General features: G+C 36.8%; 1 protein-coding gene across 1 annotated transcript in view; it reads left to right on the forward strand.

Annotated features, from left to right (window-relative positions):
• Window positions 1-6: 6 nt before the first annotated feature.
• Zswim5 (zinc finger SWIM-type containing 5) overlaps window positions 7-13765 on the forward strand; it is a 210553-nt gene continuing 196794 nt past the window's right edge. Inside the window, exon 1 of the mRNA XM_023724191.1 lies at window positions 7-54. The gene's annotated coding sequence lies outside the window, so the exon portion shown is untranslated. The remainder of the gene's footprint in view (window positions 55-13765) is intronic.

Consider the following 13765-nt stretch of genomic DNA (forward strand, 5'->3'; position numbering starts at 1 on the left):
GCCGGGGCATCCGTCTGCTGGACAGCGGCTCCGTAGAGAACGTGCTGCAAGTCGGTAGGTGCTGGTCCGGCCCCTCTTCGGTCCCTGACCTCCCTTCTGCAGGTGCCTCCCCTGATCTAACCGAGTGGAGACCGCGGCTTTCTGCCCAACTCCAGTAATCCTGCGAGAGAACAAACAAGTCACGTAAAAAAACTTTTCTCAACATTTCTGTTCAGGTCTACAGCCGCTCTTTACTCCACTGACTTTCTATCCCCGTTTCTTTTTGTCTCCAAGAGCAAATAAATAGGTCTCTCGCCTTTTACTCTTCATTCTGTTTCTCACTTCAAAGGCAAACAGGATGGGAAGATGTGCCTTTTTCGATCTAAAAATTTCGGAAATGCATGTTTGTAATTTAAGTTTTAAGAGGAGAGAATTGTTAAGTCAATCTGGAGCAAGCCTTGGACTGTTTGAGGGACAGGCTGTCAGCCAATCTGTAGTCCTGGCAGATTGAATCTGGGTGTAATTAACTTTAACATGGGGGAAGAAAAGCAGCAGCAAAAACATAATACTGTGCGTTTCAGACAATTTTAATTGTCTGCTGTACAATTTTTTCCCTCTGGACCAGTGATGCCTGGGAATCTAGGCTGCGGACTAACAATAACCGAAGATGGAAATGTGACAGCTTCTCTTCTCTACACCCCCACCCAAGGAAAAAAACCCACACAATCTGGAGTGGGGGTGGGGTTTGTCTTCCTTGTCAGGCTGGGGTAAATCAAAAGCTGGTCACGTTGGGTTTTTTCAAATGCTTCTCATTTAACAAGTCCTCAGATTCTCTTTTGTTTTATTTTATTTTTGTTTCTGTGAAAATGGAAAATGGTTTCTTTTTCTTTTCCTCTTGCTCTGGAGCTTCTAGTCAGTTTGTTAATATTATTAAGCAAGTAAATACGGTGTATCTAATTTGTGGAATGGTTTGGGAGAAAGAGAAAAAAATGACATTGTTTAACATTGACTTGCTACGTGAAAAATTAGAACATTTTTTTCTATTTGGATTGTTATGTCCTGGAATACACGTTATCTTTACGCATTTATTACCTAGTGTATACTTACATTTATTGAAGAACATACTGATTTTTGAACAGTTGGGAAGAGGTTGTTTCACAAGTGCAGGTACACATACACAAACCCCAAACATCTAGTTCTCTTCTCCCCAGGTAAATCATATTTGAAATTCTTTTCCTTTGAAGATTAGTACATTGCCCTGTTTTGTAGAGCAATATGCTTTTGGTTATTGAGAATCAATGAAGCTTGTGTTTCATATTCAAACAATAGCACACCACTTTGTTTTATAAATATGAAATGTAAATTTATTCTGTGCCAGAATACAGTGACATTGGATTGAGAAAGTTTTGCTTATTTGAAAGTAGTTAATCATTTGTGGGTTTGTATATGTTTTACAAAGAATGAACTGAATAAACAGATAATTAAGGTGTACAGCTTTACTATTAAAAACAAAATGAATGTATTAGTATATACACCTTAATCTTGCTAAGAGTTTAGATCAATTACCTTTTAAGATTCTTGTTTAAAATATTTTAAAGTGAAAACGATAAATTTAAGTGTCTACTTTATTGCAATAGGTGGATTTGAAAGGATTTTTGAACTTGAAGGGGCAAGTGAGAGAGAAGCTTGCTTGTTTGCTTGTTTGATTTATTTATTGGTACTAGGAATCAAACTCATGACCTTGCACTTGCCAGGCAGGTGCTATACCACTAAGCTAAATCCACAGTCTTAGGGAAGCATTTTTAAAAGTGATTAAAATGTCAAGTTCAAAATGAAATCAGATTTATGGGTGATTCAGACCACATTTAAATTAGTTTTTTTTTTTTAATAATATGATAGTTGCTGTGGTTATGGTGGGTTCTTTATAGCTTCAGGGACCCTAAGAAAAACACATACCAACATTTTCTGTTTCACTTTGGATTTCACAGATGAAAATAGGAGTATAACAAAAAAATTGTTTTGGAGACAGAGTCTCTTTATGTAGTACAGGCTGGTCTTGAACTCACTGTGTAGTCCAGGGTGGCCTTGAACTGAAGGTGAGTCTCCTGTTTCAGCCTTCCATGTGCTGGGATTACACATGTGAGCCTGACCACACCCGGTTTAGGAGTCTGAATTGCTTATTTTTAGGTAATGGTATTTGAGAACCCATGAGCTGTGTAATCTTTATTTTTATGACATTTAATTTATAGTAGTAAGTGTGCAAGATAAGAATATTCCATTCTGTATCGTTTTACATTCTGTATTTTGACACAAATCATGTGATAATAAGTAAAACTAGAGACTCTTCATCTTCTAAACTTGAAGTTGTATGGGATTTACTATATAAGATGGGTTTTATAAAAGTAGTACTGAGGAATGAGTGAAGAAGTTATCTCATGTAGCTGGGTAGTAATCATGTTCTTCAGTTGATAACCTCAATTTTGATTCAGTTTTATTACTAAGTGGTGGTAATTAACAATTCTAGCTGGACATTGTGGTGTGTGCCTGTAATCCCAGCTCTTGAGAGGCTGAGGCAGGAGGATTGTTCTGGGTTCATGCCAGCCTGGGATACATAGCTAGTTCAAGGCCAGCCCAAACTGAATAGTGAGACCCTGTCTCAAAAAAAGCCTCAAATAAATAATTCTACATATTTTCTCTTTGTTTCTCAGGTATGTTATATTATAACTCAGGATAGTAAAGTTCCTAAAGGCTGATGCTGTAGAAAGGAAGGAAAGTTTGGGTATTTCTTTTAAAGAAAAGATTCATAAGCAATTTTAATTAAAAAAAATCACAACATAAAGTTTTTAAACTTTATTATAAAAAGAAAAAATCAGAGTTTCAAAACAAGATAATAGAGTTACAATAATTTATACATTGCATATTGTTATCTTTACAGTACTCACTCAGGGTACAAGATATAAGCATGAGATATTGTCCTAGAAATATTAGCACAAACCTTTCTTTTCAGTGAGCTAAGAGAAACTGGCAGTATGTCTATCTCTGCTATTTTATGTATGTGTTTGTGTGTGTGTGTGTGGTTTTTTTTGGCGGAACTGGGGACCCAACATAAAAGTTTTGAAGGAGTATAAAAGCAACCCCCTCCCCAGCTTTTTATAAAGTATAGGTAAACTAAATTTTGTAATTTCTGATTATTTTCCATGTTGAATCAGTATTGGGAGGTCAAGGGACAGATTTTGAATCAGTACTTTAGTACTTCCAGTACTTAAAACATTCTTGCAACCTCCCCTATTCAGTTGGTTGAAGCAGGAGGATTTCAAGTTGAGGTTAGCCTGTGTAGTTTACCAGCTTCTTTCAAAAAACTAAAAAACTTCCCACTTTGATGTTAACAAAGGTGAGAACTATAGATTTGTTATGCTCAAAGTATACATTTCTTTTACATAACAGGAGCAAATAGGAAGTATTGTTTATTTTATTTTATTTATTTATTTATTTATTTTGTGTGTGTGTGGCCAGCTCAGCCCACCAGGGGGCGGGGCTGGCTGGCATGTGGTGCTGGGGGATTGAACCGCGGTCCCTGTGCTTTGCTTTGCTTAATTTAGCTTGTTCTAAGTAGGTGCTTTAGACCACTGAGCCATCTCACCAGCCCCAGTATTGTTTCTTTTAAGAGGGAAGAATTACAAAGTAATATTTTCATGGATATCTGTCTGTGGAAGCTGTATCAATAGACTTACAGTCTGATCAATCACTATTATGAAGATAATAGTTTAGATATTTAAGCAATTACATTTTTATCCTGTTTTAGAACTCATGAAAATAATAGTATATTGGTAAAACATTTAGGTGTCTGCAGATGGCATGAGAATGGGTCTATAACTGACTAATAGTTTTAATATTTGACTTTTTTTCTACTTACCATATTTTAATTTTTCCATGTTTGATAAAACTTAAAAAAAGTGTGCAACTTCTCAGGGAAACTAGAATTGTTTAAAGGAAAAGAAGTAACAATTTAATTTTTGCCTTTTTTTTTTTTTTTAATACCAGGGATCGAACTCAGGACCTTGCGCTTGCCAGGCAAGCACTTATGCCACAGAGCTATCTTGCCAGTCCCCAATTTTTGCCTCTTAAACACAAAAATATTCTATTTATTAGATATTTAGCTTTTTAAAAATTGGGTTATTAAAAAATTGGATTAAGTCATACAATGACCTGCTGTAACTGGTATAACTTAACTAAATGTTCAGAAAATTTCAATAGATTTAGATATCTCCAGCTAATCCTCTTTATTTTTGGTTTACACATTTTCAAATAAGCACATAATTTGTTCTTGGATAGTTTTCAAGATTAGCACCACAGTGTTAAGTACTACCTTACTTGAAAGAGGTAAAATTACAAGTTAACACTTATAGTAAAAAGAGGTCTGTTTCAGGAGGTTATCCATAACTTAAACATCAAGTAGTCAGCCCATAATTATGTGTAGTTATATATTAGCAATAAACATACCTGTGAAAATTTTTTGTATTTTAACTTTTGTGAAGTACAGCAGCAGTAAGAAGGGTAACAATTGTTGATTTCTTCAGTATTTGGAAACAAACCCAGGGCCTCATAGTGCTAGGTAAGCACTAAACCATAATATGCGGTCCCTGGTTGTTGATTTTTATGTGTAATTTGTTTTCATCTATATTATTTTGGTGAAACGAAAGGAAATTGACATCTCAAATGCTCTATACTGTTCTATGTAAAGTTGAATAGATATGATCTCATAGTAAAACTTCATATGGGGAAAAATTAACTAACTTGTATTTAAGATATATATATATATATATATATATATATTCCCCCCCCCCAGTACCGGAGATTGAACTCAGGACCCTGAGCTTGCCAGGCAGATGCTTATTCTACTGAGCTACCTCCCCGACTGTAAGATGTCTTATTACAAGGGCTGGGGTGTAACTTAGTGGTAGACTGCTTGCCTAGCAAGTAAATGGCCCTATGTTCAATCACCAGGAAAATAAACACACACACACACTTTTCAGTGTAAGAATACTTAATTATAGAAGGTAGTTGTATTCCTTTAAGAGTTAAGTGGTAAGACTTTTTAGAGTATGAATTTATTAAGTTTTAAATCATTTTTGCTTTTTAAAGCAATGAAATATCTTTTTTCCTCTCTACCCTAACATATTATATGTATCTTAATGCTCAGTAAGTGCTGAATGAGTGAGTACTAATCATGGACTTCTTGGTGTTGTACAACTGAAGGGCCTCGGTATTAGTTCATGTGCCTGTAGTTCTAGTGCTTGGCAGGCTGAGGTGAGAAGATCAGCTCAGGAATTTAAGATCAGCCTATATAAAATAGTGAGAACCCTCTAAAAGATAAAACAACTGAAGAGAGTGGGAAGACAAGGCTGAGTTTTTGGGGGTATGACAGTGAAAGATATGGAGAAAACTCCAGACTTCTGTGTATAATATGCTGAAAGCATTATGTAGTATGAGTGTTACAGCATGTGTATATCTTCTTGGTTGACCATCTGTTTTATAGGAAGTGGTGGATTATCAGTTTATTCAAATATAAGAAGAAATATATGCTAATTCTTGTAAAAATAACCTTCTTGAGGATTGAGGTTAGGATTTTAAAGGTAATGGATAAACTAAAGATAATGGGTTTTGGGGCTGGGGAGATAGCTCAGTAGAATAAGCGCTTCCCTGGCAAGCGCAAGGACCTGAGTTCAAAAAAAAGATAATGGATTTTAAGAGTTGTCTGTAGGAATTTTAAAAAATTAATATTTTTGAGAATCTTTTATTCTTTGTTTTATATAAAATAAAAAATGTATGGTTTATAACTTTCATACAATTGGTGACATAAAAATTAATATTGAAATATGAAAATAAAGTCTAAATTTTAAAATGAAAAAACTGAAAATTTAGCCTTAGGAAATAAGCCATTTGTTTCTCTTGTTTCAGCAATGGCTATGAAAAAGCAGGGCATTAGTTATCAGCTAAGGCAGCCACACTCATTTTAATATTAGCTTTTACATTATGTGATCATATGCTAAATTATTCTATATACTTTTCATAGTAATATATAGCCACTGATTAATTTTTAGTTTTCAATATAACTGTTTTCTCCTTTAAGTTAGATAATATGATTTTCTCTAAATAGTGCTCAGATAAATTGTACTCATGTGTTTATTATTGTCATATAACCCTTTTATATTGAATGTGGGCAGTATGAGCATCTTTCATAAATGATTTATATTTGACGCGATTAGGAGGCATACAGACATTTTTGTGGCTTAATTTGTAATTGTTTCTGATTTTTTTTTTTAAAAATTAAATAGTTAAAAGAAAAATGTCCTTGAAATGTACTAAATAGTTCTTGATTATTTATTGAATTAACAGTAAGTCTCTGATTTTGTGTACAGTCCGATAAATAATTTTTTTATTGGAAGTATTTCTAAAATATTTGATACTTTCCTCTTAGATTGGACATCACAACCTAAGCTTAGGTACTATTTGAAGTTGCCATCTATTTGTCAGTGAGAGATTATCAACTATATTGGTTACTCTTCTCAAAATGAAGGAAGGAAAAGTTTAATTATCTCATGGTTACTGGAGGTTTCAGTCCATACTCAGTTGGCTCCAAGACAGACTGGCACATGGCAAAGGGCAGCAGTTCATGGCAACAGAACAGCAAGAGCAAAAGGGATGAATAACAGCAACAATGGCAGCAGAGAGCAAGTCTATCTCCCTTTTGTTTCATTCAGGCTATCTGCCACAGGCTAGGTGCAGTACTCACACCCATAATCACAGCAGCATTTATACCCATAATCCCAGCAGCACTCACACCCATAATTCCAGTGGATCATCAGTTAATTGCAAACTCTAGAACTCCACCTCATGACTGCATGAGGCTTTGGGGGATAATTAGACACAAACCATGGAATCAGCTAGGTATTTGATACTAATAGTTTCTGAAACCTGTTTTTGAAAGTTTTATGTTTATGTAGTTGTTGGTCATTTGCTTTGTTCTCTATAGTGATGTGATAAGTGTAGTGCTCAGGACAGGTGAGCACCCCAATGTTGTTACCTTCATAAAAACTAGATTGTTTCTGGCCATGGTGGCACATGGCTATAATCCCAGAATTTGGGAGGCTCAGGCAGGGAGATGGCAGTGAGTTGACCAGTCTGGGGTACCTAGTAAGCTCAAAGCTAGCTTGAACTGTATAGTGAGACCTTATCTCAAAAGAAAATAAAAATAAAAACTAAAAAAGATTATTGACATAAAAGTTAGAATAACCTCTTTCTTAGTGGTCTTGTCTTAAAAACAGCTGTCTGAGGGGCTTAGTATGTAACTCAGAGGTAAAGCTCTTGTATAGAAGATTTCTAGCACTTAAAAAAAAAGGTGGGGGAAGAAGAATAATAACAAGCACAGAATTCTCTGGGTCGGGCAATGTGTTTATGTAAGCAGTTTCAACTCCTCTAGAGGCTGAGGTTAAGAGGATTGTTTGAGTCTAGAAGCTTGAGGCTAGCGTGGGTAACACAGGACACAGGTTTAAAAAGCAAAGATGAAAACAGAAAACACAACACAACACACACACACACACACAAAATCCCAGTTGTCTGGTTATCATTTAGTCCTTAGACAAATACAAATTGAAACCAAAGGAAAGTACCTATACCACATACCTACCAAATTGGTTGAAAGTAAAAAGACTGACAATACCAAGTACTGACAAAGATGTGGAGCAACTAGAACTCTCATATGTTACTGGTAAGAATACAAAATAGTATAGCTACTTGAGAAAATAATTTATTATAAAGTTAATCATATTCTTAACTATAAAATTTAGCAATTCTGCTTTCCATACTGCCGAGGGAGGGTTCTATGTAGCATTGTTCTTGATTCCCATCGTAACTTAAAGGGAACCTTCACAGTGTCTGGAGCCCTGGATGTCCTGCAAATAAAGGAGGATGTCCTCAAGTTCCTTGCTGCAGGAACCGACTTAGGTGGCACCAACGTGGATTTCCAGATGAAGCAGTATATCTATAAAAGGAAAAGTGATGGAATCTACATCATAAATCTGAAGCATACTTGGGAAAAGCTCCTCCTGGCACCTTGAGCCATAGTGGCCATTGAAAACCCTGCTGACATCAGTGTCATATCCTCTAGGAACACTGACCAGCAGGCTGTGCTGGAGTTTGCTGCTGCCACTGGAGCTACTCCTGTCACTGGCCACTTTACTCCTGGAACCTTCACTAACCAGATCCAGGCAGCCTTCCAAGAGCCACATCTTCTGGTAGTTACTGACCCCAGGGCTGACCACCAGCCCCTAACAGAGGCATTTTACGTCAGTCTGCCAACCATTACTCTGAGTAGCACAGATTCTCCTCTGCGCTACGTAGACATTGCCATCTCGTGCAACAATAAGGGAACTCACTCAGTGGGTCTGATGTGGTGGATGCTGGACCCAGAAGTGCTGCTCATGTGTGGCACTATCTCCCGTGAATACCCATGGGAAGTCATGCCTGATCTCTGCTTCTACTGGGATCCTGAAGAGATTGAAAAGGAAGACCAGGCCGCTGCTGAAAGGCTGTGACCAAGGAGGAATTTTAGGGTGAATGGACTGCACCAGCTCTGGAGTTCATTGTTGCTCAGCCTGAGGTTGCAGACTGGTGTGAGGGCGTGCAGGTGCCCTATGTGCCCATTGAGCAGTTCCCTACTGAAGACTGGGGTGCTCAGCCGGCTATAGAAAATGAATCGGTCTGCAGCCCCCACCGTGCAGGCCACTGAGTGGGTAGGAACCACCACCGAGTGGTCTTGAGCTGTTCTGCCGATGCTTAAGCAAAATGGGCATGAGGCTAATGAAAAATAAAACAATTTCTAAAGAAAAATAAATAAATTAGCAATTCTACTCATAAGTTTTCTTTTTTTCCATACGTGTTTTCCTGAGAGAAATGAAAACATTCATGTAAAGACTGGTGCTTGACTATATCTAGCAGTAGCTTTACTCATATAGTCCTAAACTTCAAACAACCCAAATTCCTATCAAGTTGGTGATTGTGTATTCAAGGGCCTACCAAATAGCTCGGCAGATGCAGGGGCCGGGAATTCCAACCCTGATTGAGACTGGGCGTGGTGGCTCGCACCTGTAATCCCAGCACTTGGGAGGCTGTAAACAGGAGGATCACTATGAGTCTGATCTATGTAGTGAGACCCTGTAGACCCTGTCCTAAATACAAAAAAATTAAAAAAAAAACTGTGTATTCATACAGTGGAATACTGTTCAGCAATAAAAGGAACTGAAGACCAGCAACATGGATGAATCTCAAAGGCATTAGAAGCCAGATACAAAATGCTACATAAATTCTATGTGTGTTAAATTCTGGATGGCCCAAAGCTATCATGACAGAAAGCAGATTAGTGACTGCTAGAATAGAGGGGAAATGCCTCAAAGAAACTTTGTGTTGTGTACCATGATGTGATTACATGATTATATTCATCAAAACTCATCAAACCATATGCTTTGTATGGTAAATTTTGTTGAATATAAATTGTGCTTCAAAATTTGATTTTACAGAAAAGAATTATGAGTCTTGTTATATCTACTGTGAGAATGAAGACTATTCTAGTAATCAGACTCTAGATATTACAGAAATTGTTGACATTACTCTAAAGGAATGCACAGTTACTGTAAGGGACACCATAGGAAACTTAAGGAAGTATTTCAGTCACATCAGTAGAAGTCAGTCTCTCCTTGGAAAGAAAAAGGAGAGGCACTAGTTGGCAAATATTAGAGGAACAGAAAGGAATTAGCTACTCTTCTTGTATAGAACATGATCAAGAGTGTTAAATTTGTCTTCTAATACAATAGGAGGTGTGTGTGATCACTTCCTCTTCTAGGACAATGAATCTCATACTGAAATCTGAAATTTCTTGGATGAAAAATGTATTCATAGGATTTGGATAAAACTAAGTGTTGCCAGTTCAGTCCCAAGCCCAGAAAGATGAGTTAATCCTTGCAGGAAACAATGTTCAACTTGTTTCAAATGCATGTGCTTTGATTTAGCAAGCCACATAATTAGAAACAACAATATCAGAGTTAGGGTTATAGCTTACTAGTAGAGTATTTGCCTTAGTATTCAAGAGGCCCTGATGGGTGTGGTTGTGCATACCTGCTATCCCAGCACTTGGTGGCTGAGGCAAGAGGATCGTTGGGATCATTTGAGACCAGTCTGGGTTACAAAGTGAGCTCAAGGCCAGCCTGAACTGCGTAGTGAGATCCTGTCTCAAAAAAACAAACAAACAAACAAAGAAAGAAAAAAAAAAAAAGAGGCCCTATGTTCAATTTCCAGCACAGGACAACAACGACAACAAAACAGAACAAAACAGGGAAGCGCTTATTTTTTGTTTTTTGCGGAACCAGGGATTGAACTCAGTCCCTTGTGCTTGCCAGAGAAGTGCTTATTCCACTGAACCATCTCCCCAGCCGCTAATAAAACAAAACATGACCCCAAGGTTATTAGAAAAATTTTGGATGTTGTCTTTGTTTCTTTTTTTTTTTTTTTTAAATTTCTGAATTTAGTTCAACTTAGAAATGCAGAAATACAGCATTTCCAAGAAAAATGAACCTTTTGCACAAGAAATTTAAATAAAATCATACCAAGATACACAAAAATGAAATTGTCCAAAACTTATTATAGAGAAAAAAATCATTAAAGCATATACATAAAAAATACTAGCTATGGAAGAACAAATTTTTTTTTTTCTCTGAATGCCTTCAGGGCAGGTTTGGCTGACTTGAGTTGTGGAGATCAAACCACAGCAACCTGAGCCTGACTGCTTTGTTGAAGCAGCCACTTAAAGAACTGAGCTAAGGGGCAGGCACCCTGGAGGAACAAAATTAAATAGCATCTTATTCCATGTTAGAAAGAAAAAAAAGGACCAAGTGTGTAGGAAACTAGACTAATTAAAGGACTGAAAGAGAAAAAAAAGATCTGTCCTCTTTGAATTTTATACTTAGCAAATATACCTTTGAAAACTAAAAGTAAAATTTTCTGGTTATACAAACTTGAAATATTGTAATACCTCCAGACATAGCATATAGGAAATAACAAAGAGCATAATTCAAAAGGCAAAAGAAGTTGCAGTATGCTCCTGGATGAGCAATAAAGAGCTTTCAATGTGATAGTTATGCAGGACTATATAAAATATATTAGATGAACCCTTATTTAAAGGTTATTGAAGATTTCTATGAAACAGTGTCAATCTTATGTTGGGTTATGCATGTATTTTTTTGATATACATATGTGTGTATGCGTGTATAAAAGACAGGGAAGAAGTAATATGAAGTCAACAGAAAACGGAAATATACTTTTTAAAGTTTCTAATACTAGGATAAGATATCATATGATGTCTTTTAAATAAATTATAAGTCAAAGATATAGTATAAATTTTAGAACAAAAATTAAGATTAAGCAATATTCAGAAAATTAAATACTAATTAATTAAAAATTAAATGTTTCAAAACAATTGAACTAAGAAAGTTTTCATGATAGTAAAGAAGTACCAAGAGTAAAACATAAGATAAATACTGTAATGGCAAATAAATGACCAGCACTTCTAACAGTTTGAGGATAAAATATCATACAAAGTTCTAGTGTATTGTGGACATGCATAATGACCGTGACAGTTACTGGTGGGCAGGTGTCACTTGTGAGACTGAGCTACAGCTGTTTCTTTGAAATCCACCCTGTAGACCCAGTCATGACCCATAGGGTGGAAGAGAAGTCCATTTGTAGAGTGTGCTGATGGAGATATTTTGCTGCTGTACACAGAAGAATAACTGAAAGATTGCTATTGTATACCTCTTATTCTCCTGTGTTTGTTTGCCCTATTTGGTGGGTTCTTTCCATTCTCATTTATGGGGCTGTGATCAATTTGCTCCCTCTCTAGGACATCATTTAGTAGTCTGTGTAGGCTTGGCTTTGTCATCATGAAATTCTTTAGTTGTTCTTTATCATGGAAGTATTTCACTTCTCCACTATACTTGAAAGAGAGTTTTGCAGGGTACATCAGTCTGGGTTGGAATTTGTTTTCTTGCAAGACTTGAAGTACTTTGCTCCATGCTCTTCTTGACATGATGGTTTGTGAAGAGAAATCTGCCGTTATTTTGATGGATTGTCCTTTAAATGTGATATGTTTCTTTTCTTTAGTGATTTTTAGTATACTGTTCCTATGCTGAATTTCTGGGATCCTGATTATTATATGTCTGGTTGTGGTTTTCATTGGGTTGATGTTATTTGGAATTCTATATGCTTTGGTTCTCTGAATGTCAGATTGTTGCCCCATATTTGGGACGTTTTCTGCTGTTACTTCAGCCCATATTCTTTTAATATCATGTGTATTGACTCCTTCCTTCTCATTGATGCCTATTAGTCTCACATTGTTCATCTTTGCATCGTTTTGCAGGTACTGAATTATTTTTTCCTGCATCCTAGTTGTTTTTAAGAGATCTTTTCTTACTTTTTCACTAGCTGCAATGGTGTCTTTCAGGTCAGAAAGTCTATTTTCACTTTCACTCAAATGGTTTTCCAGCTTGTGATTAAGGTTTTAATTTCCTGTATATCACTTTGAATCTGTTTCATACATTCTATTTCTTTCCTATATTGCTTATTCAGGGCTTCCATCATTTTTATATTTTGCTCTATTTTTTTTATCAGTCTATTCTTTAGAAGCACTAAGTACTTCTTTGATTGTAGTTATCACTACATTTTTTAGTTCTGAAATTATTTCTGATCTGATTTCTTCTATACCTTTCTGCAGTTGTTTCTTTACTTCCAACACTGTTATTTCAGAGATTTCAGGTGTGGGATTTCCATTTTCCTCTATGCTAGTGTCTTCTGCATTTGTACTGGGTGGACTCGGGGCCTGAGACTGCATTTTGTTTCTTCTCTTTGTCATTTTATATACCATTGTCTTCTGACCTTTGGTGTAGAGCTTAGATAGAGTTATTACCTTAGCACCAGTTCCAGATCTACAAAGTTCAGATTCCTCCAGGTGAGTGTTGCTTGGATCTAGTTGCTGTGCTCCACTTCTTCCAGCTGCAGCCGTTGGAGTTGAACCCTTTGTGTTACTCTGGCAAGATGTTCTGCTCCTGAATCAGCTGGGTGAGTCTTGCCTCTAGACTTTTTGCAGGGAGTTTTGCTGAAGGGTTCCATGCTGGGCCTGCAGTCTGGGTCAAATAAGGATCTGGTGGCCCCAGGTGGTCTCACTCACACACTGGGACTGCGCTCTGGGTCTATTCAGGATCTGGCGCCCCGGTACTCTCATTCACATGCCGGACCTGCGCTCTGGGTCTATTTGGGATCTGGCAGGCCCCGGGCCTTGTCTTTGTTTCTGAAAAAAAGAATAGTTCAGGAGGATGGTAAATAAGATCTAAGAGTTGTCTAGTTACAGAAACGAGACCTTGGATTATGAAACTAATTTGTGATATTTTAATGAAGCAATAAGGGACCAATTGAAGAAAAAAGAAAAAGTATTGATTTAAGTTTTGGGTTTAGGTAGTACCGAGGATTCACTCCAAATTAAGTCAGAGTTGATTTGAAAATGAGGCTAAATTATAGAATTCTAAAAAAAGCACCCAGATAGTTTTATGGTTAGCGAAGTTTGAGAAACAGTGCTCTTTAAAAATAATTCCCTGGGGGCTGGTGAGATGGCTCAGTGGTCTAAAGCACCTACTTAGAACAAGCTCAGGAAAGCACAGGGACCGCGGTTCAATCCCCCAGCACC

The sequence above is a fragment of the Octodon degus genome, unplaced genomic scaffold, assembly GCF_000260255.1.
Source record: "Octodon degus isolate 3935 unplaced genomic scaffold, OctDeg1.0 scaffold00107, whole genome shotgun sequence".
NCBI classification, from domain to species: domain Eukaryota; kingdom Metazoa; phylum Chordata; class Mammalia; order Rodentia; family Octodontidae; genus Octodon; species Octodon degus.